At 46.5% G+C, this 25,101-nt stretch overlaps 3 non-coding genes across 3 annotated transcripts; all 3 read left to right on the top strand.

Moving 5' to 3' along the window:
* The first annotated feature begins 1,401 nt into the window (after nt 1-1,401).
* On the top strand, nt 1,402-1,476 carry Trnal-caa (transfer RNA leucine (anticodon CAA)). The gene has a single exon. It is a non-coding gene; the product is annotated as a tRNA-Leu (tRNA).
* Nucleotides 1,477-1,702: 226 nt separating this feature from the next.
* On the top strand, nt 1,703-1,777 carry Trnal-caa (transfer RNA leucine (anticodon CAA)). Its single transcript has one exon. It is a non-coding gene; the product is annotated as a tRNA-Leu (tRNA).
* Nucleotides 1,778-2,304: 527 nt separating this feature from the next.
* Trnal-caa (transfer RNA leucine (anticodon CAA)) lies at nt 2,305-2,379 on the top strand. Its single transcript has one exon. It is a non-coding gene; the product is annotated as a tRNA-Leu (tRNA).
* The last annotated feature ends 22,722 nt before the right edge of the window (nt 2,380-25,101 follow it).

The following is a 25,101-nucleotide window of genomic DNA, read 5'->3' as shown; positions in this document are numbered from 1 at the left end:
AGCGTAAGTTAGTTTAAGTTAGATTAAGTAATGTGTAAGCTTACGGACCGATGACCTCAGCAGTTTGGTTCCATAAGACCTTACCTCAAATTTCCAATTTCCATAAATTACCGTCATTAACAATAACAGTCATCACCTTTATCTAAAAGCACTGACTACACATGAAGCCACAAGGGCGCCACGTTGCCCATAAATTATGTTAATTACATGACATTTATTGCCCATTAATTATGATCCAAATAAACATAACATATGACCAAGTGAAAGGGCACACAGTTTTAATCTGCCAGGTAGTTTCATATCAGCGCACACTCCGCTGCAGAGTGAAAATCTCATTCTGGAAACATCGACCAGGCTGTGGCTAAGCCATGTCTCCGCAATATCCTTTCTTTCAGGAGTGCTAGTTCTGCAAGGTTCGCAGGAGAGCTCCTGTAAAGTTTGGAAGGTAGGAGACGAGGTACTGGCAGAAGTAAAGCTGTGAGTACCGGGCGTGAGTCGTGCTTCGGTAGCTCAGTTGGTAGAGCACTTGCCCGCGAAAGGCAAAGGTCCCGAGTTCGAGTCTCGGTCGGGCACACAGTTTTAATCTGCCAGGAAGTTTCCTATCTGCGCACACTCCGCTGCAGAGTGAAAATCTCATTCTGGAAACATCCCCCAGGCTGTGGCTAAGCCATGTCTCCGCAATATCCTTTCTTTCAGGAGTGCTAGTTCTGCAAGGTTCGCAGGAGAGCTCCTGTAAAGTTTGGAAGGTAGGAGACGAGGTACTGGCAGAAGTAAAGCTGTGAGTACCGAGCGTGAGTCGTGCTTCGGTAGCTCAGTTGGTAGAGCACTTGCCCGCAAAAGGCAAAGGTCCCGAGTTCGAGTCTCGGTCGGGTACACAGTTTTAATCTGCCAGGAAGTTTCATATCAGCGCACACTCCGCTGCAGAGTGAAAATCTCATTCTGGAAACATCCCCCAGGCTGTGGCTAAGCCATGTCTCCGCAATATCCTTTCTTTCAGGAGTGCTAGTTCTGCAAGGTTCGCAGGAGAGCTCCTGTAAAGTTTGGAAGGTAGGAGACGAGGTACTGGCAGAAGTAAAGCTGTGAGTACCGGGCGTGAGTCGTGCTTCGGTAGCTCAGTTGGTAGAGCACTTGCCCGCGAAAGGCAAAGGTCCCGAGTTCGAGTCTCAGTCGGGCACACAGTTCTAATCTGCCAGGAAGTTTCATATCAGCGCACACTCCACTGCAGAGTGAAAATCTCATTCTGGAAACATCCCCCAGGCTGTGGCTAAGCCATGTCTCCGCAATATCCTTTCTTTCAGGAGTGCTAGTTCTGCAAGGTTCGCAGGAGAGCTCCTGTAAAGTTTGGAAGGTAGGAGACGAGGTACTGGCAGAAGTAAAGCTGTGAGTACCGGGCGTGAGTCGTGCTTCGGTAGCTCAGTTGGTAGAGCACTTGCCCGCAAAAGGCAAAGGTCCCGAGTTCGAGTCTCGGTCGGGCACACAGTTTTAATCTGCCAGGAAGTTTCATATCATCGCACACTCCGCTGCAGAGTGAAAATCTCATTCTGGAAACATCCCCCAGGCTGTGGCTAAGCCATGTCTCCGCAATATCCTTTCTTTCAGGAGTGCTAGTTCTGCAAGGTTCGCAGGAGAGCTCCTGTAAAGTTTGGAAGGTAGGAGACGAGGTACTGGCAGAAGTAAAGCTGTGAGTACCGGGCGTGAGTCGTGCTTCGGTAGCTCAGTTGGTAGAGCACTTGCCCGCAAAAGGCAAAGGTCCCGAGTTCGAGTCTCGGTCGGGCACACAGTTTTAATCTGCCAGGAAGTTTCATATCAGCGCACACTCCGCTGCAGAGTGAAAATCTCATTCTGGAAACATCCCCCAGGCTGTGGCTAAGCCATGTCTCCGCAATATCCTTTCTTTCAGGAGTGCTAGTTCTGCAAGGTTCGCAGGAGAGCTCCTGTAAAGTTTGGAAGGTAGGAGACGAGGTACTGGCAGAAGTAAAGCTGTGAGTACCGGGCGTGAGTCGTGCTTCGGTAGCTCAGTTGGTAGAGCACTTGCCCGCGAAAGGCAAAGGTCCCGAGTTCGAGTCTCGGTCGGGCCCACAGTTTTAATCTGCCAGGAAGTTTCATATCAGCGCACACTCCGCTGCAGAGTGAAAATCTCATTCTGGAAACATCCCCCAGGCTGTGGCTAAGCCATGTCTCCGCAATATCCTTTCTTTCAGGAGTGCTAGTTCTGCAAGGTTCGCAGGAGAGCTCCTGTAAAGTTTGGAAGGTAGGAGACGAGGTACTGGCAGAAGTAAAGCTGTGAGTACCGGGCGTGAGTCGTGCTTCGGTAGCTCAGTTGGTAGAGCACTTGCCCGCAAAAGGCAAAGGTCCCGAGTTCGAGTCTCGGTCGGGCACACAGTTTTAATCTGCCAGGAAGTTTCATATCAGCGCACACTCCGCTGCAGAGTGAAAATCTCATTCTGGAAACATCCCCCAGGCTGTGGCTAAGCCATGTCTCCGCAATATCCTTTCTTTCAGGAGTGCTAGTTCTGCAAGGTTCGCAGGAGAGCTCCTGTAAAGTTTGGAAGGTAGGAGACAAGGTACTGGCAGAAGTAAAGCTGTGAGTACCGGGCGTGAGTCGTGCTTCGGTAGCTCAGTTGGTAGAGCACTTGCCCGCGAAAGGCCAAGGTCCCGAGTTCGAGTCTCGGTCGGGCACACAGTTTTAATCTGCCAGGAAGTTTCATATCAGCGCACACTCCGCTGCAGAGTGAAAATCTCATTCTGGAAACATCCCCCAGGCTGTGGCTAAGCCATGTCTCCGCAATATCCTTTCTTTCAGGAGTGCTAGTTCTGCAAGGTTCGCAGGAGAGCTCCTGTAAAGTTTGGAAGGTAGGAGACGAGGTACTGGCAGAAGTAAAGCTGTGAGTACGGGCGTGAGTCGTGCTTCGGTAGCTCAGTTGATAGAGCACTTGCCCGCGAAAGGCAAAGGTCCCGAGTTCGAGTCTCGGTCGGGCACACAGTTTTAATCTGCCAGGAAGTTTCATATCAGCGCACACTCCGCTGCAGAGTGAAAATCACATTCTGGAAACATCCCCCAGGCTGTGGCTAAGCCATGTCTCCGCAATATCCTTTCTTTCAGGAGTGCTAGTTCTGCAAGGTTCGCAGGACAGCTCCTGTAAAGTTTGGAAGGTAGGAGACGAGGTACTGGCAGAAGTAAAGCTGTGAGTACCGGGCGAGAGTCGTGCTTCGGTAGCTCAGTTGGTAGAGCACTTGCCCGCGAAAGGCAAAGGTCCCGAGTTCGAGTCTCGGTCGGGCACACAGTTTTAATCTGCCAGGAAGTTTCATATCAGCGCACACTCCGCTGCAGAGTGAAAATCTCATTCTGGAAACATCCCCCAGGCTGTGGCTAAGCCATGTCTCCGCAATATCCTTTCTTTCAGGAGTGCTAGTTCTGCAAGGTTCGCAGGAGAGCTCCTGTAAAGTTTGGAAGGTAGGAGACGAGGTACTGGCAGAAGTAAAGCTGTGAGTACCGGGCGTGAGTCGTGCTTCGGTAGCTCAGTTGGTAGAGCACTTGCCCGCGAAAGGCAAAGGTCCCGAGTCCGAGTCTCGGTCGGGCACACAGTTTTAATCTGCCAGGAAGTTTCATATCAGCGCACACTCCGCTGCAGAGTGAAAATCTCATTCTGGAAACATCCCCCAGGCTGTGGCTAAGCCATGTCTCCGCAATATCCTTTCTTTCAGGAGTGCTAGTTCTGCAAGGTTCGCAGGAGAGCTCCTGTAAAGTTTGGAAGGTAGGAGACGAGGTACTGGCAGAAGTAAAGCTGTGAGTACCGGGCGTGAGTCGTGCTTCGGTAGCTCAGTTGGTAGAGCACTTGCCCGCGAAAGGCAAAGGTCCCGAGTTCGAGTCTCGGTCGGGCACACAGTTTTAATCTGCCAGGAAGTTTCATATCAGCGCACACTCCGCTGCAGAGTGAAAATCTCATTCCGGAAACATCCCCCAGGCTGTGGCTAAGCCATGTCTCCGCAATATCCTTTCTTTCAGGAGTGCTAGTTCTGCAAGGTTCGCAGGAGAGCTCCTGTAAAGTTTGGAAGGTAGGAGACGAGGTACTGGCAGAAGTAAAGCTGTGAGTACCGGGCGTGAGTCGTGCTTCGGTAGCTCAGTTGGTAGAGCACTTGCCCGCGAAAGGCAAAGGTCCCGAGTTCGAGTCTAGGTCGGGCACACAGTTTTAATCTGCCAGGAAGTTTCATATCAGCGCACACTCCGCTGCAGAGTGAAAATCTCATTCTGGAAACATCCCCCAGGCTGTGGCTAAGCCATGTCTCCGCAATATCCTTTCTTTCAGGAGTGCTAGTTCTGCAAGGTTCGCAGGAGAGCTCCTGTAAAGTTTGGAAGGTAGGAGACGAGGTACTGGCAGAAGTAAAGCTGTGAGTACCGGGCGTGAGTCGTGCTTCGGTAGCTCAGTTGGTAGAGCACTTGCCCACGAAAGGCAAAGGTCCCGAGTTCGAGTCTCGGTCGGGCACACAGTTTTAATCTGCCAGGAAGTTTCATATCAGCGCACACTCCGCTGCAGAGTGAAAATCTCATTCTGGAAACATCCCCCAGGCTGTGGCTAAGCCATGTCTCCGCAATATCCTTTCTTTCAGGAGTGCTAGTTCTGCAAGGTTCGCAGGAGAGCTCCTGTAAAGTTTGGAAGGTAGGAGACGAGGTACTGGCAGAAGTAAAGCTGTGAGTACCGGGCGTGAGTCGTGCTTCGGTAGCTCAGTTGGTAGAGCACTTGCCCGCGAAAAGCAAAGGTCCCGAGTTCGAGTCTCGGTCGGGCACACAGTTTTAATCTGCCAGGAAGTTTCATATCAGCGCACACTCCGCTGCAGAGTGAAAATCTCATTCTGGAAACATCCCCCAGGCTGTGGCTAAGCCATGTCTCCGCAATATCCTTTCTTTCAGGAGTGCTAGTTCTGCAAGGTTCGCAGGAGAGCTCCTGTAAAGTTTGGAAGGTAGGAGACGAGGTACTGGCAGAAGTAAAGCTGTGAGTACCGGGCGTGAGTCGTGCTTCGGTAGCTCAGTTGATAGAGCACTTGCCCGCGAAAGGCAAAGGTCCCGAGTTCGAGTCTCGGTCGGGCACACAGTTTTAATCTGCCAGGAAGTTTCATATCAGCGCACACTCCGCTGCAGAGTGAAAATCTCATTCTGGAAACATCCCCCAGGCTGTGGCTAAGCCATGTCTCCGCAATATCCTTTCTTTCAGGAGTGCTAGTTCTGCAAAGTTCGCAGGAGAGCTCCTGTAAAGTTTGGAAGGTAGGAGACGAGGTACTGACAGAAGTAAAGCTGTGAGTACCGGGCGTGAGTCGTGCTTCGGTAGCTCAGTTGGTAGAGCACTTGCCCGCGAAAGGCAAAGGTCCCGAGTTCGAGTCTCGGTCGGGCACACAGTTTTAATCTGCCAGGAAGTTTCATATCAGCGCACACTCCGCTGCAGAGTGAAAATCTCATTCTGGAAACATCCTTCAGGCTGTGGCTAAGCCATGTCTCCGCAATATCCTTTCTTTCAGGAGTGCTAGTTCTGCAAGGTTCGCAGGAGAGCTCCTGTAAAGTTTGGAAGGTAGGAGACGAGGTACTGGCAGAATTAAAGCTGTGAGTACCGGGCGTGAGTCGTGCTTCGGTAGCTCAGTTGGTAGAGCACTTGCCCGCGAAAGGCAAAGGTCCCGAGTTCGAGTCTCGGTCGGGCACACAGTTTTAATCTGCCAGGAAGTTTCATATCAGCGCACACTCCGCTGCAGAGTGAAAATCTCATTCTGGAAACATCCCCCAGGCTGTGGCTAAGCCATGTCTCCGCAATATCCTTTCTTTCAGGAGTGCTAGTTCTGCAAGGTTCGCAGGAGAGCCCCTGTAAAGTTTGGAAGGTAGGAGACGAGGTACTGGCAGAAGTAAAGCTGTGAGTACCGGGCGAGAGTCGTGCTTCGGTAGCTCAGTTGGCAGTTGTGCTTCGGTGGGCGAGCTGTGCGGACGGGCCTTGTTTACGTGCTCGCTGCGGCCGGCCGCGCGCTGACAAGTAAGTGGGCGCTCTTGTGGCTTACACGCCAATTGTATATTTGAAAATGAATCGAACATGAATATGACGCAACCGCTTCGCAAAGATACTTTGAAGTTCACGTTCGATGAACGCTTTGCACGACCTAAAGCATTCGAAGTAGAACAGTTCTTGCGCGATGTAGTAAAGCTCAGTTCCACTGATATAATTGGGATCCACTTATCGATTGTGAGTAGCACAGTTTATGTAAAGATGGTGAATGCTAAATGCTGTGATAGGATTATTGAAGGATGTGGAGGATCTTTTAAATTTAATCACTGTGATGGAAACGTCGGTGATGTCAAAGTAGATCATGCAGGTTTCGGGATAAGAACAGTCCGTATTTTTGAACTTCCCTTTGAAATAACTACGGAACAAATTAATTGCGTCCTCAAAGCATATGGGAAGGTCATTAGTAATGTTGCGGAAAAGTGGACCACCTTTCAAACGTTTCCAGTTTTAAATGGTGTCAGGCAAATAAAAATAGATCTTCAGCAGCATATTCCCTCGTATGTTTACGTATGCGGTTATAGAGCTATTGTGATGTATGATGGACAGCCGCGTACTTGCTCCGGCTGTGGACAGACTGGACACGTACGTTCAGAATGTATACAGAGGAGAGTGACGCAGGTGCCTGCGGGGGAAGTAGTCCCTCCCATGACGATGACGACCTTACCAGTGACATATGCTACGGCCACCCGTGGCCACTCTGCTACGACACCGAATTTCGCTTTGGAGAGCAGTGGCGACAGAAAAGACGACGACCAAAACTTGTCAATGACCACTAGCTCTACTGAAGTAACGACTGTCGTTCCGTCGCCTGAAGCGGCGCCCATTACAGAAGCAGGATGTCTTTCCAAAAATGACGGAACTACTGAGCAAGATGTACAGAGAGACGAGAACGAGGATGCTGCACAAGATCCCAGCACGGCTTCCGAGACTGAAGAGCGACAGAAATCCGGATCTCTTCCCAAAAAGCATAAAAAACGGAGGATAGCTCCACCTGACGCTCCTCAAAAGGTACAATCAGTGCGTGAAAAGGCACAACAAATTGGTCGCAAAATCAGTGGTATGACATCCGTCAATTTTGACGTAGACCCACAGACCCCGCATACAGCGGGAAAAGACGAGTTTCGAAAAGTGAAAACGCAGACGCAACACGATGGTGAAACGAAACGGTCCGCAAGTAAAGAAACAAAGAACAGAACTCCATCTCAACGTGGGCCAGAGATAGAGTTGTCTCAACGCAGTGATACGAAAAATTGGGCAGATGACATTGAAGAATTTCCCGCAGATGAGGAAATGAAAGAAGTGTCACACCTACCAGGAGGAAAGATTCCAGTGCAGAAAGACAAACAAATGAGGGACGAGACATCGTCTCGGCCATAACATGGAAAACCTTAGGCTTTGTCGGCAGTGGGTCATAACGACTTGTATACTTGCTTAATTAATCATGAATTCGTTACAAGCTTATAGAATCGGGACTTTGAATCTAAACAAGATCCGTAGCGAATTAAACCTTAAGAACTTGCAAGACATGCTCTACGCCGCTGATATTGATGTTATTATGTTACAAGAAGTAACAGATATTAGACTGGATGCCATCACAGGTTACAATGCAGTCGTAAATCCAGGGAGCGACAGTGACCTCGGAACTGCGATACTCGCCAAAGAAGGAATTATCATCAAAGATGTGGAGAAACTGGTAAACGCCAGAGGTCTAGCTGTCACCATTCACAATACGCGTTTTATAAATATTTATGCACCATCTGGCACCGGGAACAGGAGGCGAAGAGCTGAATTTTATAAAGATGATATAGTTCCCCTTTTCGGTGGCCGCTACGAGCATATCATTTTTGGAGGTGATTATAATTGTGTGCTGTCTCCAAAAGACCAGACGCCGCATTTTAATAACTGTGCAGAACTCGGAGCCGTAATTACAGAACTCCGCTTAATTGACACCTGGGAGCTCAAGAACGGTGCATTGCCGGGTTTCACTCATATTACGAATCATTCCGCTAGTCGCATCGACAGGATCTATGTAACAGTCGACCTGGAAACACACGTTCTCCAGACAGAGTTATGGCCCACTATCTTTTCGGATCACGCTGCATACATATGTACCATGAACTTAAAACGGCAAGAAACGTACAGGGGACGAGGCTTGTGGAAGTTGAACGTGGAACATCTAAAAGACCCTGAATACCACGAAATATTCAATAACGTATGGAACGCGTGCGAGAACAAATTCGCTTCATATACCTCGGCACTGGCATGGTGGATGAAATGTGTGAAACCCGCGATAAGAAAATCGCTGATGAATTACTCCCGCGAGAAAAGTGTTTGGCAAAAACGGACGATAGAATATTACTTCCAAGTCCTTCGTGACCTATATCAATCTGATGAGTCCGTAATCGCCAACTACGTGGAAATAAAACGGATTCAGGCTAAACTTCTCGGACTGAAGCGGAAACAGCTGGAAGGTCATCAAGTAAGAACAGGACTTCACGATGCTGTAAAAGGAGAGCAAACATCTATATATCATGTGATTAATGAGAGGAAGGGGCAACGCAGGAAAATAATAACCGAACTAAGATCTTCTGACGGTAGGTTACTGACGCAGCAAAGTGACATCAAGAACGAAATTCACAAGTACTTCGCAGAGTTATTAGGCAAAACGACAATGGATATCCCGGTGGACAATGACATCATGACGGGATTCACACGCGGGCTCGACCCAGTAGAAGCAAACAACTTGTTAACTGAAATCACAGAAGAAGAAGTCGCAGACGCTATAACACGAAGCCCGAAAAATAAGTCTCCTGGGCCTGACGGAATCCCGGCCGAGTTCTATCAAATGTTCAGAAGACAGTTGATTCCCAAATTAGCGTGTATCTGTAACGAATTAATGAATCCCGCCAATGGCATCCCACGCGACTTCCTAGAAGGAACCATTGTTCTAATCCCGAAACATCCTGCAGGAAAATCTGTAACAAATTTTAGGCCTATCACTCTCCTAAATTCGGACTATAAAATATTTGCCCGCATCATAAACGAAAGATTAAAATCAGTATTGAACACAGTCACTGGATCATATCAATCGAGCGTAGGAAAAGACAGATCAATTTACCAAACACTGTGCGACTACAGAGATATTATTTCCATTGCCGCAGCCTGTAAAATAAAATGCGCCATCGTATCATTGGACTTTGAGAAAGCATTCGATAGAGTCGATCATGTTTATCTTTTTCACACCATGCGTGCCATGAACTTCCCGCAAGGTTTTATCAACATTATTACAAATCTTCTGCAGAAGTCAACATCGATAGTTATGGTAAACGGTCAGTCCAGTAAGCCCATTGTAATGAAAAGTTCGGTGCGACAAGGGTGCCCGATGTCTATGTCACTCTTTGCAATAGCAATCGAGCCATTGCTTTTTCGCCTCAGCCACAACCTACAAGGATTCACTACACGCGGCCGTAGGATTGTCTGCAGAGCATATGCCGATGACGTTGCATTTATTGTCAAAGACAACGACGAGATAGAGAAAGCACTCGACATAATAAACAAATATGAACAAGTATCTGGTGCGAAAATGAATAGGAATAAGTCTGGCATAATGAATATTGGAAGCGGATTAGGAGTTCCCATTCATGGGCCAATAAAGGAAATTGTCACCATGACATGTCTTGGAGTGGAATACACAAGAAATATTCGGCAGACCATCGCAGTTAATTACAGAAGAATCCTCAACACCATCCGTGCCTGTATACGTCAGCACAATCTCCGTACTCTTGATGAGATACAAAGAGTGGCTCTCGTCAACATCTATTTGTCCTCTAAATTAAATTACGTGGCTCAAGCCCTGCCAATGCCGAGGGAAGTGGCGAACAGGATTTTGGCTGCTTTTGGCCATTTCGTCAGCCGCGGCCACATCTTCAAAGTCAAGTACCAGACATTGACTCTACCGACTGGGAATGGTGGATTGAATCTCACAGACGTGTACAATAAAGCACAAGCATTGTACGTCTGTAAAACATATAAACTGTGGAAGCGGTCAGTCGACAGTGTCACCGCATTCTTGTTAAATGAAATAGCGCCGGTCAGCCAGGACGCCCCAATAGACGTTCACCACATCCCAAATGAACTTTACCACCTAAAACATTTCTTCGTAGAGTATAGCTACATTGGACTGGGAACACCCGAGAAAGATGTCATCAAAGTCAAGAAAATATACCAAAACTTAATGAACTTTCAGACCAAGAACATCATAGAACAAAAATACGTCGGTCACTCTTGGCATGATATCTGGAGGAACATACATCACCCATATTTACCAACAAAAGTGCGGTCATTGTGGTACTACTTTGTGAATAGGAAATTTCCAACAAACTCCAGACTACATTCCATTCGCCTGGCTGATTCCCCTTTGTGTACCATTTGCAACCTGATTGATACGGATGAACATCAATTTGTCTGTGGAAATGCGAATAATATATGGTTGTCAATCAGAAAAAAATTAGCAACTATGCAGAGAAAACCGCCGTATTTGATAACGCCAGCGTACCTTTTATACCCAGAAGAGGAGTTATACCCCACCTGGAAGAAAAATGCCGTCAACTGGTTGAAGGGACACGCAGTATTTTACCTGCTGTCCAGTAAAGAAAGGAGCGAAGAAGATTTTTGGACGTACATTTCCGACCAGCATCACAAGCTACTACGCATGAATAATTATTATGATACATACGCCAACTGCCTGAGAAGAACAGTCATGTGAACTCCATTTTCGATGATGCGATTCAGAACATGAAGAAACGAGAGACAATTTGATCTTTGAAAAACAAATACGATCAAGTGACGAACATCACTATCTGGTTTAGACTTGGATTTTTTTTTTTTTTTTTTTTTTTTTTTTTCTAAAATGCCAAGGAACCTTTGTTTTATTACTTTTAAATGTCAGTTGAAAAATATGTACTACTGTAGAATGTTATGACTACAAAACGCCCGGGTTCTCGGTTTCGATTCCTGGCGGGGAGTACCTTGGTTTATTTTTTTTTTTTTAACTTATTTGTTTTAATGTTTAAATATGAGGGAACTTGGGCAATATAGAGCTTCAGTGATTATTCTAAATACATTGCATGATTTAAATTTTTTTTTTAAGTTATTGGTTATAACGTTTAAGGAAAAGGAAATTTTGTTTAATTTAGAATCTCAGTAACTACCTTTAAATATTTTGAATAATCTTAAGTTTTTTAAAAGGTTATTCCTTCTGATGTTTTAGAAAAGAAAGGGAAGTTAACATTCTAAAAATTTGCATGTTAGTACAGTTTGAAGCATTATGTGTTTTAATGTTCAAGAAAAGGAAATTACAAGTTTTCTGTATACCTGTATATCCCTGTGTAAACTAAGAAAACCAATAAAAAAAAAAAAAAAAAAAAAAAAAAGTGGTCAGCGTGACAGACTGTCAATCCAAAGGGCCCGGGTTCGATTCCCGGCTGGGTCGGAGGTTTTCTCTGCTCACGGACTGGGTGTTGTGTTGTCCTAACCATCATCATTTCATCCCCATCGACGCGCAAGTCGCCGAAGTGGCGTCAAATCGAAAGACTTGCACCAGGGGAACGGTCTACCCGACGGGAGGCCCTAGTCACACGACATTTCAATCGGTAAGACTAGTTCTGAATGTACAGTTAAAATTGAAATTTCTATTATTAATTACACAATCCTGTACTGGTTTCTATATTTATTTCTGGAATCATTTATGAAATAACAATCGGAATTAACAGAAATTCATTTACCAAGAAAAATTGTAAACCTTTACGAATATTGTCATTTCCGCTGAGTGCGAGAGTCGTAAGCATGCGTCCGATGTGATCGAACGTATTTTTACATTTTTGTGCAAGCAATGAAATTTCAACTTCGTTAACGTGAAAAATAAAAAGACTGTATGATATACTAAAATGTGATTAAATATATTTACATAAAAAAAAAAAAAAAAAAAAAAAATAAAAAAAAAAAAAAAAAAAGTTGGTAGAGCACTTGCCCGCGAAAGGCAAAGGTCCCGAGTTCGAGTCTCGGTCGTGCACACAGTTTTAATCTGCCAGGAAGTTTCATATCAGCGCACACTCCGCTGCAGAGTGAAAATCTCATTCTGGAAACATCCCCCAGGCTGTGGCTAAGCCATGTCTCCGCAATATCCTTTCTTTCAGGAGTGCTAGTTCTGCAAGGTTCGCAGGAGAGCTCCTGTAAAGTTTGGAAGGTAGGAGACGAGGTACTGGCAGAAGTAAAGCTGTGAGTACCGGGCATGAGTCGTGCTTCGGTAGCTCAGTTGGTAGAGCACTTGCCCGCGAAAAGCAAAGGTCCCGAGTTCGAGTCTCGGTCGGGCACACAGTTTTAATCTGCCAGGAAGTTTCATATCAGCGCACACTCCGCTGCAGAGTGAAAATCTCATTCTGGAAACATCCCCCAGGCTGTGGCTAAGCCATGTCTCCGCAATATCCTTTCTTTCAGGAGTGCTAGTTCTGCAAGGTTCGCAGGAGAGCTCCTGTAAAGTTTGGAAGGTAGGAGACGAGGTACTGGCAGAAGTAAAGCTGTGAGTACCGGGCGTGAGTCGTGCTTCGGTAGCTCAGTTGGTAGAGCACTTGCCCGCGAAAGGCAAAGGTCCCGAGTTCGAGTCTCGGTCGTGCACACAGTTTTAATCTGCCAGGAAGTTTCATATCAGCGCACACTCCGCTGCAGAGTGAAAATCTCATTCTGGAAACATCCCCCAGGCTGTGGCTAAGCCATGTCTCCGCAATATCCTTCCTTTCAGGAGTGCTAGTTCTGCAAGGTTCGCAGGAGAGCTCCTGTAAAGTTTGGAAGGTAGGAGACGAGGTACTGGCAGAAGTAAAGCTGTGAGTACCGGGCGTGAGTCGTGCTTCGGTAGCTCAGTTGGTAGAGCACTTGCCCGCGAAAGGCAAAGGTCCCGAGTTCGAGTCTAGGTCGGGCACACAGTTTTAATCTGCCAGGAAGTTTCATATCAGCGCACACTCCGCTGCAGAGTGAAAATCTCATTCTGGAAACATCCCCCAGGCTGTGGCTAAGCCATGTCTCCGCAATATCCTTTCTTTCAGGAGTGCTAGTTCTGCAAGGTTCGCAGGAGAGCTCCTGTAAAGTTTGGAAGGTAGGAGACGAGGTACTGGCAGAAGTAAAGCTGTGAGTACCGGGCGTGAGTCGTGCGTCGGTAGCTCAGTTGGTAGAGCACTTGCCCGCAAAAGGCAAAGGTCCCGAGTTCGAGTCTCGGTCGGGCCCACAGTTTTAATCTGCCAGGAAGTTTCATATCAGCGCACACTCCGCTGCAGAGTGAAAATCTCATTCTGGAAACATCCCCCAGGCTGTGGCTAAGCCATGTCTCCGCAATATCCTTTCTTTCAGGAGTGCTAGTTCTGCAAGGTTCGCAGGAGAGCTCCTGTAAAGTTTGGAAGGTAGGAGACGAGGTACTGGCAGAAGTAAAGCTGTGAGTACCGGGCGTGAGTCGTGCTTCGGTAGCTCAGTTGGTAGAGCACTTGCCCGCGAAAGGCAAAGGTCCCGAGTTCGAGTCTCGGTCGGGCACACAGTTTTAATCTGCCAGGAAGTTTCATATCAGCGCACACTCCGCTGCAGAGTGAAAATCTCATTCTGGAAACATCCCCCAGGCTGTGGCTAAGCCATGTCTCCGCAATATCCTTTCTTTCAGGAGTGCTAGTTCTGCAAGGTTCGCAGGAGAGCTCCTGTAAAGTTTGGAAGGTAGGAGACGAGGTACTGGCAGAATTAAAGCTGTGAGTACTGGGCGTGAGTCGTGCTTCGGTAGCTCAGTTGGTAGAGCACTTGCCCGCGAAAGGCAAAGGTCCCGAGTTCGAGTCTCGGTCGGGCACACAGTTTTAATCTGCCAGGAAGTTTCATATCAGCGCACACTCCGCTGCAGAGTGAAAATCTCATTCTGGAAACATCCTTCAGGCTGTGGCTAAGCCATGTCTCCGCAATATCCTTTCTTTCAGGAGTGCTAGTTCTGCAAGGTTCGCAGGAGAGCTCCTGTAAAGTTTGGAAGGTAGGAGACGAGGTACTGGCAGAAGTAAAGCTATGAGTACCGGGCGTGAGTCGTGCTTCGGTAGCTCAGTTGGTAGAGCACTTGCCCGCGAAAGGCAAAGGTCCCGAGTTCGAGTCTCGGTCGGGCACACAGTTTTAATCTGCCAGGAAGTTTCATATCAGCGCACACTCCGCTGCGGAGTGAAAATCTCATTCTGGAAACATCCCCCAGGCTGTGGCTAAGCCATGTCTCCGCAATATCCTTTCTTTCAGGAGTGCTAGTTCTGCAAGGTTCGCAGGAGAGCTCCTGTAAAGTTTGGAAGGTAGGAGACGAGGTACTGGCAGAAGTAAAGCTGTGAGTACCGGGCGTGAGTCGTGCTTCGGTAGCTCAGTTGGTAGAGCACTTGCCCGCGAAAGGCAAAGGTCCCGAGTTCGAGTCTCGGTCGGGCACACAGTTTTAATCTGCCAGGAAGTTTCATATCAGCGCACACTCCGCTGCAGAGTGAAAATCTCATTCTGGAAACATCCCCCAGGCTGTGGCTAAGCCATGTCTCCGCAATATCCTTTCTTTCAGGAGTGCTAGTTCTGCAAGGTTCGCAGGAGAGCTCCTGTAAAGTTTGGAAGGTAGGAGACGAGGTACTGGCAGAAGTAAAGCTGTGAGTACCGGGCGTGAGTCGTGCTTCGGTAGCTCAGTTGATAGAGCACCTGCCCGCGAAAGGCAAAGGTCCCGAGTTCGAGTCTCGGTCGGGCACACAGTTTTAATCTGCCAGGAAGTTTCATATCAGCGCACACTCCGCTGCAGAGTGAAAATCTCATTCTGGAAACATCCCCCAGGCTGTGGCTAAGCCATGTCTCTGCAATATCCTTTCTTTCAGGAGTGCTAGTTCTGCAAGGTTCGCAGGAGAGCTCCTGTAAAGTTTGGAAGGTAGGAGACGAGGTACTGGCAGAAGTAAAGCTGTGAGTACCGGGCGTGAGTCGTGCTTCGGTAGCTCAGTTGGTAGAGCACTTGCCCGCGAAAGGCAAAGGTCCCGAGTTCGAGTCTCGGTCGGGCACACAGTTTTAATCTGCCAGGAAGTTTCATATCAGCGCACACTCCGCTGCAGAGTGAAAATCTCATTCTGGAAACATCCCCCAGGCTGTGGCTAAGCCATGTCTCCGCAATATCCTTTCTTTCAGGAGTGCTAGTTCTGCAAGGTTCGCAGGAGAGCTCCTGTAAAGTTTGGAAGGTAGGAGACGAGGTACTGGCAGAAGTAAAGCTGTGAGTACCGGGCGTGAGTCGTGCTTCGGTAGCTCAGTTGGTAGAGCACTTGCCCGCGAAAAGCAAAGGTCCCGAGTTCGAGTCTCGGTCGGGCACACAGTTTTAATCTGCCAGGAAGTTTCATATCAGCGCACACTCCGCTGCAGAGTGAAAATCTCATTCTGGAAACATCCCCCAGGCTGTGGCTAAGCCATGTCTCCGCGATATCCTTTCTTTCAGGAGTGCTAGTTCTGCAAGGTTCGCAGGAGAGCTCCTGTAAAGTTTGGAAGGTAGGAGACGAGGTACTGGCGGAAGTAAAGCTGTGAGTACCGGGCGTGAGTCGTGCTTCGGTAGCTCACTTGGTAGAGCACTTGCCCGGGAAAAGCAAATGTCCCGAGTTCGAGTCTCGGTCGGGCACACAGTTTTAATCTGCCAGGAAGTTTCATATCAGCGCACACTCCGCTGCAGAGTGAAAATCTCATTCTGGAAATATCCCCCAGGCTGTGGCTAAGCCATGTCTCCGCAATATCCTTTCTTTCAGGAGTGCTAGTTCTGCAAGGTTCGCAGGAGAGCTCCTGTAAAGTTTGGAAGGTAGGAGACGAGGTACTGGCAGAAGTAAAGCTGTGAGTACCGGGCGTGAGTCGTGCTTCGGTAGCTCAGTTGGTAGAGCACTTGCCCGCGAAAAGCAAAGGTCCCGAGTTCGAGTCTCGGTCGGGCACACAGTTTTAATCTGCCAGGAAGTTTCATATCAGCGCACACTCCGCTGCAGAGTGAAAATCTCATTCTGGAAACATCCCCCAGGCTGTGGCTAAGCCATGTCTCCGCAATATCCTTTCTTTCAGGAGTGCTAGTTCTGCAAGGTTCGCAGGAGAGCTCCTGTAAAGTTTGGAAGGTAGGAGACGAGGTACTGGCAGAAGTAAAGCTGTGAGTACCGGGCGTGAGTCGTGCTTCGGTAGCTCAGTTGGTAGAGCACTTGCCCGCGAAAGGCAAAGGTCCCGAGTTCGTGTCTCGGTCGGGCACACAGTTTTAATCTGCCAGGAAGTTTCATATCAGCGCACACTCCGCTGCAGAGTGAAAATCTCATTCTGGTATCAAAGGATTGTCCCAAAAATGCCCTTCAGCCACTATTTTTGGGTACCAGCCCAAGGTCATTATTCTGCCTTGCAGTGTCCATTAGTGTCCGTCTCACCTTCCTGTTTTGCAAGCTAGCATACTATATGAGCAGGTTCTGACTATCGAGTAGGTACCGAATCTAATAGGGGATAAAAGAAATTTATGCCACAATTTGACTAAAAGAAGAGGTCGGTTGATAGGAATTATCCTGAGGCACCAAGGAACTGCTGATTTGGTAACTGAGAGGAGTATGGGGGCTAGACATTGTAGATACCAAGGCTTCCCTGCCATAAGCAGGTCCAAATTGATGTGAAGAGGCTTGTATTTGCTCCACTTATAGCAGCAGTTTATCGTAGTTCACTAGAGCAACGAACGGTACCTAGCGACTGGAAAAAAGCAAGTCATTTCCGTTTTCAAGAAAGGTCGCAGGACACATGCACATGATTATATGTCTGTATCGTTGACGTCAATCTGTTGTAGAATTATGCAACACATTTTATGTTTAAAAATTATAACGTTTTAGGAGAACGAAAATCTCTTCTATAAAAACCATCAAAAGGTCAGAGATCTTTTGAAACCCAGCTCGCACTCTTCCTCCACGGAATCCCTAACGTTGTAGACAACGAAGCTAAGGTTGCTGCATGGTCCTTGACTTCAGCAAGATATCTGGAATCGCCCCGCACTGCCGTCTAGTAAAATAAATGGGAGGTTACCGACTGCCGGACCACATTTTCGAATGGATTCAAGACTTCCTTACACATATAACTCAACACAATGGAACCAAAGGTACGTATGCAAAGTTAATTTTCGGAGTACCCCAAGGGAGTGTAATAGCACCATTACTGTTCACAATGTGTGTATATGACCTAGTAGGAATCGTAAGATGCTCTTTAAGATTGTTCGCAGATGATGTGGTTGTCTATAACAAAGTAACAATACCTGAAAACAATACTGGTTTGCATAATGACCTGCAGAGGATTCAAGAATGGTGCAGGCTCTGGCAGTTGACCATGAACGTCAATAAATGCAACATATCGCGAATAGATAGACAAAGAGATCCACTACTCTACAACTATACAATTGATGACAAACTGCTATAAACAGTATCTACCGGAAAAATATCTTGGAGTAACTATCGAAAGCGATCTTAAGTGAAATGACCAAATAAACGAACAGCAGGAAAAGCAGACGCCAGACTGTGATTCATAGGAAGGATCTTAAGGAGATGTAGCTCACCCATAAAAGAAGTACCTTACAAAGCGTTTGTTCGGCCGATTCTTGACTGTTGTTCATCAGTTTGGAACCTCACCAGGTAGGACTGACAGAAGGGAGAGAGGAGATCTAACGAAGAGCGGCGCATTTCGTCACGGCTTCGTTTAGTCGGCCCGAGAGCGTTGCGGTAATGGGCAACAAACTCCTGTGGCAGGCGATACGACAAATACTTTGTGCATCACGAAGAGGTATATTATTGAAATTTCGAGAGAGTACTTTTCGCGAAGAGTCGGGAAACATATTACTTCCTTCCACATACATCTCACGAAATGACCACAATGAAAAACTTCGAGAAATTAGATCTAATATAGTGGATTACCAAATATCATCCATCCCTCTCGCCGTTCATGAGTCAAGCAGGGAAGAGGGGAGGGGATCAGAGGGTTCCAGAAGTATTCTCCGCCGCACACCGTCAAGTGGCTTCCGAAGCACTGACGTAGATGTAGATGAATTTCATAAGGTACCAAGCCGCAGGCTATTAACGACAGTACGAACGTACGGAATAGGTTCCCAGATATGAGAGTGACTCGAAGTGACTGAACCCAGTACATTGTCCTCGACGGCGAGGGTTCATCAGAGACAAAGGTATTGTCACGAGTGCCCCAGGGAAGTGTCACAGGACCGAAATAATTCTCTATATGCATCATTAATCTGGCAGACAGGATGGGCAGCAATCTGCGGCTCTTTGCTGATGAAGCCGTGGTGTGCTGGAGGGTATCGTCTTTGAGTGGCTGCAGGAGGATACAAGATGAATTAGACAAAATCTCTAGCTCGTGTTATCGATGGCAGCTACCTCTAAATGTAGAATAATGTGAGTACGAAACAAAATCCTGTAATGTTCGAACACAGCTTTAGTAGCGTGCTGCTTGAAACAGTCGGGTCTATTAAATATCTAGGGGGTTGACGTTGCAAAGTGATATGAAATGGAAGGCGGAAGTAAGGGTTGTAGTAGCAAAGGTGAATGGTAGGTTTATTGGGAAAATTCTAGGAATGCGTTGTTCATGTGTGATTCGTAACACCCTGCGATGTTCTTGTCTCGTCCTGGGTTTATCTGCCCGAGCGCTGAGGTTTGGCGAGGTGCGCAAGGTTTGGTTGGCCGTGGCTTGAAGTAACAGCGTGACTGGCCACGGGCGTGAGGTTTACTAGATACCGATAGCATCATTGCCTCGCCTCTGATCACCAACCCTGGTATGTTGCCGCGCCTTCACATCCCTCCATCCCTACACACACACACCCCGTATCCTAGGCTGGCCAGAGTGGCCGAGCGGTTCTAGGCACCTCAGTCTGGAACCTCGCGACCGCTAAGGTCGCAGGTTCGAATCCTGCCTCGGGCATGGATGTCTTAGGTTAGTTAGGTTTAAGTAGTTCTAAGTTCTAGGAGACTGATGACCTCAGATGTTATGTCCCATAGTGCTCAGTGCCATTTGAACCATTTTTGAACTTTGTATCCTATCTCAGCGCATCTACAATAAGTTTCCTCTCCAAGACAAGGAGATCCGCCCCGATATTTATTCCCCCTGCCAACTTTTACCCTTCCCCACCTATCCCACCACATCAGGGCTCCTCTCACCTTTTCCCTCTACACCTACCCCTGTCCCTTACTTCTTGTGCCACTACCCTCCTCATACACCGTTACTTCTCCTCATCCTCTATCCTTTCCACTGTCTGTATTCCCTCTATCTGCTTCACGTCCTACCTATCGTCTCTATAGTTTCCCTACCTAACAGATCCCTATCTCCTTACCACGCCCCCAGAACCTTTATGGAACATATTCCTCTCCTTCCAGGATACTTTTTCACCCAGTGCAGGTGCTTCAGATGTTAAGTAAAAGTGCAGTGCTCCAGTGTTTTTTCATAGAAGAATTTTGCCTCATCACAACTGTGTTTTTAAATTGTATATACCCTTTGTCCTTTTAGTTGCGTCCTTTTGTTTATTATTAAAACGTAAACAGTCATCATATTTTTATTCTTCAGTCACCTTTGTTACCTTTTTACCTTGGGTAAAGAGTACAGTGTTGTACCGTCGACAACCCACCCCTCGCCCATATGGGTCGTGGGCGATGAAATAATAATAAAGAAGAAAAAGGTAGTTAGTTGGTAGGGAGTATTGCTGCAGCGAGTTGGCATAGTGGAAGAGCAGTGGCGGCATGGGTGTATTGGTTGCCGCTGCGCGATGTCTACCTTGTAGTAGAACTGGAATTTAGCAGTGGTCACGAAGCAGACACAGTCGCTGTCGTGGGCTGTTTGTGCCTGCCTGCGCCAGTCTATCCCTGGAGTGGTGCAGGAATTACTACTTTCCTGTGCCTCTGCTGTTGCGGACTAGAGATTGTGATAAGCTGTCTTTCTACTGCAGACCTGCCCTGCAAGCGCGACCGTGCTCCGCACTCTTTATGGCGCTGAAATCGTTTGGCCCGGTACTAGTATTGCTGCCGGCTTAGTGCCTCGTCCAGGCTCGCTGAACTGCTCTGGCAGTGCCATGGTCGTTGTTTGAACTTTGTGCTTGCATGACTTAAATTTTTTGACTATATTACGATTTGTAGGGGCATCGAACATTTGATCTGTCAGTTATGTTAAAGCTTTTAATAACGTGCTCCTTTGGTTGTGGGATCTCCAGGAAGTTAGTTGTGTCGATTCCTTACAAGCAGCTGTAGCATAAGTATCTGAATTTAAGGAGAGGTTTACTATCTTTTGGTTCAAAAAATCGATTTTTTAAATTGCATTTCTTGGAACCATAAAAGTGTTTATAATCCACCCCTGAAACGGTTTTTCCGAATACGGAACAGAAATGTTTGTTATTCGCGGTTGAACAAAACAATGCACCTGCCTGAAATCGGCCTTTTTCACGAATCAGTTTTTTTCTTTCGGAGGACGAGTTATTGTACCGGTCCTTGGAAGGAAACACACAAATTCAAATCAAAGTTTGAACGCGTGTGTTTGGAAGTTACCCCCAAGCATTTGCATTCTGGTGCGAAGACTGTGGAGACTGAGACTTTCCTGGCAGTGAGCAGCTTCAACGAAGAGTATTCAGCAATTCTGAAGACCATGACGACGATGGACGTCACCCTGGGGCTCTATTCGACGCAGTTCGCCGAGCATTCAGATTCAAGCGGCCGAAAACCGCCTGTCACCGGCCGTACGAGCGGCTCTGGAGCAGTGCAAGATGGCCCAGATCGAGCAGAGCGCCCTCTATGAGGAAGAGGAAGGACTACTTTATGGATCCGGAATGGCAGATTGAACGTAAGTTGCATAATATTGCATTTATATGTAGTCAAAACTTCAAACGCGTTTTTCTCGACATGACGTTTTTTTATCGCACGGTATGGTAACTTCAAATCTACTGAACCGATTGGCATGATTCTTTGTTTCCGACGAAGCTAACTAAATTTTCTAGGAGTTGTACCACTTTCATTCCGATCCATCAACTGTAAATATTTTTACTTGGCAGATGAAGTCGAAAAATCGATGAAAAACCCTATTTTTTTTCAAATGGCCGCCATTTCTTTCCTATGGTCCAAATAACTTAAGCGAGGTACAACTCCTAAAGAATCTTATATTCGCTAACGTCAACTCAATTTTTATTTCAGACGAGCCGGCTGTCCTGTGACATACCGCGCGTGGAGGCCTACATCGAAATTTTGTTTCGTTCCGACGGCACTTCCGCATTTCCTCTTCGATATTTCCAGCCGAAAAAATTCCAGTTTGTAGAGGAAATATCAATAAACATCTTTACCAAATTTGACATTGATATCTATAACACATCCCGAGAAAACAATTCTCAAAGAATATGCTTTTTTCGGGGCAAGGATAGTAAACCCCTTAATATTTTGAAAGGAAAAGGTTTTGATACTAAAATAGGGTTCAGAGTGGTTTTTCAATATTAATATTGCTGACTGTTGTTTGAAGTGAAGTGAAAAGCATTGTCGTGATAATACCCTTTGTAATTTCACGAGTATGTATGTTTAATAGCTAGTAGTTATGGGTTCTCTGATCACTTATGGGTGAATCTGAAAGATATATTGCGAATTATATTTGTGTGGTTAAGTTAACCAGTGTAATTTATTTCTAGACACTCTGTTCATGACAGTTTGTATAGCTTGTGTCCAAACGTCAGTTACTTGCCTTATACGGTAAAGCATAGCTGCTCTGGTAACTTCTGAAAGTGCCTTGTGCTAATACCATTTTTCTGTCTTTTAGGTCAAACTGATGCTAGTCTAGCTGTACTGCCTGCGGCAGTGCATTGGGTCGAGTGACCGAGTTAACTAAACGGCCTATGCTGTTTGTGGCCTGCCAGGCTCAACAACTCCGTAATCCATTTCGATTGTTTGTAAATTCTTTAACTAAGATTTCGCCAGTAAGTCTTGGTGATTGCAGTAAATTTCAAGGAAGATTTAAGTGTTTTAGGCAACTTGTTAAATAAATTGGAACTAAACATTTGAAGTTGAATTTTCATGCTATTGACATTTGATTGTCAATTTTTAACAGCTTAATTAACTTAAACTCGCTACTTTCGTTGTAACGTTATTTGTTTTGCACCTCTTCGCCTGAACCTTAACTTTAACTTTTAATGGCAGTGAGGCGGGACATTTTACAGATATTTCTTCATAAAACTGCAGTTGGAAATCAGAGTGCACCTATGCTGTTACCATTGGTTTTTTTATAGATAAATAAATAAATATTAATGCTCTGTATCCTTAAATTGGACTCACTGCTTCCAGCCCAGCACCTCTGTGCCCTGCAGTCCTTTCAGTCTCTAAAGGAGGCCGTCTTTGATATACTAGGGCGACCCTTTCGTGAGTACTGCTCCAGATTTTGGAATCCCCGCGAGGTCGGTTTAAAGGAAGACATCGAACAACGCAGAGGCGGGAGATTCAATCAACACGCAAGTTTTACGGAGATGCTTTGTGAACTCAAGTGGGAAGGCGACGTTTTTTCCGAGGAACACTGCTAAGAAAATGTAGAGAAGCGGCATTTGAAGCTGCCTGCAGAACGATTTTACTGTCTCCAACGCACATCTCGCGTATGGAGCACAGTGATAAGAGAAATTTGGGTTCGTTCGGAAGCATATAAGGCAGCCATTTTTTCCTAACTATTTTGCGAATAGGACAAGAAAGGAGCTCATTAATAGAGGTACAAGATACCATCCACCGCGGACCATACGGTGGCTTGCTTATTGTGTACGTAGATGTAGATATTGATGTAGGATAGAACAGAGCGGAGGAGTGCATCAAACCTGTCTTCAGACGAAGACTGCAACAACGGTAGATGCTATTTTTTCAGGATCTACAATGAAGAGCCAAAGAAACTGGTAAATCTGCCTAATATCGTGTAGGGCCCCCTTGAGCACACAGAAGTGCCGCAACACGACATAGCATGTACTCGACAAATGTCTAAAGTAGTGCTGAAAGGAACTGACACCATGAATCCTGTAGGGCTGTCCGTAAATCCATAAGAGTACAAGGGGATTGAGATCTCTTCTGAACAGCACGTTGCGAGACATACCAGATACGCTCAATAAAGTCCATATCTGGGAAGTCTTTAAACTCAGAAGAGTGCTGCTGGAACCACTCTGTAGAAATAGTAGTTATCATTTTTTTAATCGGATGATTCTTTTTGATACGCCCTTTATTATTGATTACACTTGCTTATAATTTTTCTACTGCCTTCTCAACTAAATTAGACAGTAACACTGGTAATCTTGGCTACTGGGCGAGCGGATGAATTAAAAAGACAGCAGCTGACTCCACTCTCAGGGTGTATTTATGTTGAACAGACTCCTCGGAGACCATGTAAACCTTGACTGCCAGAAGATACAAGGCAGCAGCGAAGTAAAAGCGGTGGGGAGGGGCCGCGGCTCTGAAGCAGAGCGTTGCGGGCTGTAGGAGCTCGCAGCGCTACTCCCACGCTAATCTCGGTAAGCTCAGTTGACAATTACTGACATTTCACACGCCATGACCTCGAATACCAGTGCTGTTTTATGCAAAGCGGATGTAAATACGGGACGGGCGTTCTGCGGTGTGACACACGTGCCCACGCATTACGCGCAGCTTTGTTGTTTAAGCGGTCGGAAGAAAATTCTCCATTCTGGCGAACGTCAGAACGTCAGACTGCTGTGAACTACTTAAGCGTAAAAGAAAATACCTGTTAAGGATAATAGCCTGTAATTTTCAAAACATAAGGACGTAATATCGCGACGAAGCTGTTGCTGCCGAGCAATAATTCAAAGGTAAACATTTCCGTGATTTGTCAGTCACGTAACCAGAATACTGACAAAAGAAAGCAAGAATGACATGAAATTTTTATTTCCCAACTTTAGCTCTATTTGACCCACTTTCAAAGTAATACAGAGTTATATGGTGGCCATTCAAAGGTTTCGCTTTCGTCTCACAAACACTAAAGTAGCACTGCGGTTTTCATTATCAAGAGTTGACGAGATCAAGTTTTTTCACAAGACGCTCTTTGTAACTCTCTGTCTAATTTGTGTTTTACTGTGCTGTTTGCTCTGTTTGAGAAATACGTACTATTTGACACCACGTTATTGCACTTACCAAAAACGCCCTATGACGTTACCGTAAATAATTTTAATGGTATCTAAGGAAAAGGCATCGCAATATGAACGCTTTCAGCTGAGTTGTGGATTTACTGTAAATCGTTAAGCGTGTGTTCGTCAAATATGACAATAAAAACTCATGATAGGCCGAACGAAGCACCTTCACTCCCAGGCAATGATATTGTGGTCGACTAATACACTGAAGCGCCAAAGAAACTGGTATAGGCATGCGAATTCGAGTACAGAGATATGTAAACAGGCAGAATAAGGCGCTGCTATCGGAAACACCTATATAAAACAACAAGTATCTGGCGCAGTTGTTAGATCGCTTACTACTGCTGCAATGGCAGGTTATCAAGATTTAAGTGAGTTTGAACGTGGTGTTAAAGTCGGCGCACGAGTGATGGGACACAGCATCTCCGAGGTAGCGATGAAATGCCGATTTTCCCGTACGACCATTTTACGAGTCTACCGTGAATATCAGGAATCCAGTAAAATATCAAATCTCCGACATCGCTGCGGCCCGGAAAAGATTCTGCAAGAATGGAACCAACGACGACCGAACAGAGTCGTTCAACGTGATAGAAGTGCAACCCTTTCACAAATTGCTGCAGATTTCAATGTTGGGCCATAAACAAGTGTCAGCGTGCGAACCATGACTGCCTTTATGGCTGCACGACACAAAGCTTTACGCCTCGCGTGGGCCTGTCACCACCGGCATTGGACTTTTGACGACTAGGAACGTGTTGCCTGGTCTGACGACTCTCGTTTCAAATTATTATCGAGTGGAATGACATGTACGGGTGTGGAGACAACCTCATGAATCCACGGACCCTGCATGTGGGCAGAGGACTGTTCAAGCTG

This window comes from Schistocerca serialis, chromosome 9 (assembly GCF_023864345.2).
Source record: "Schistocerca serialis cubense isolate TAMUIC-IGC-003099 chromosome 9, iqSchSeri2.2, whole genome shotgun sequence".
Classification (NCBI taxonomy): domain Eukaryota; kingdom Metazoa; phylum Arthropoda; class Insecta; order Orthoptera; family Acrididae; genus Schistocerca; species Schistocerca serialis.
Note: the sequence above shows the minus strand (reverse complement) of the source record. Positions and strands in the feature narration are given on the sequence as shown.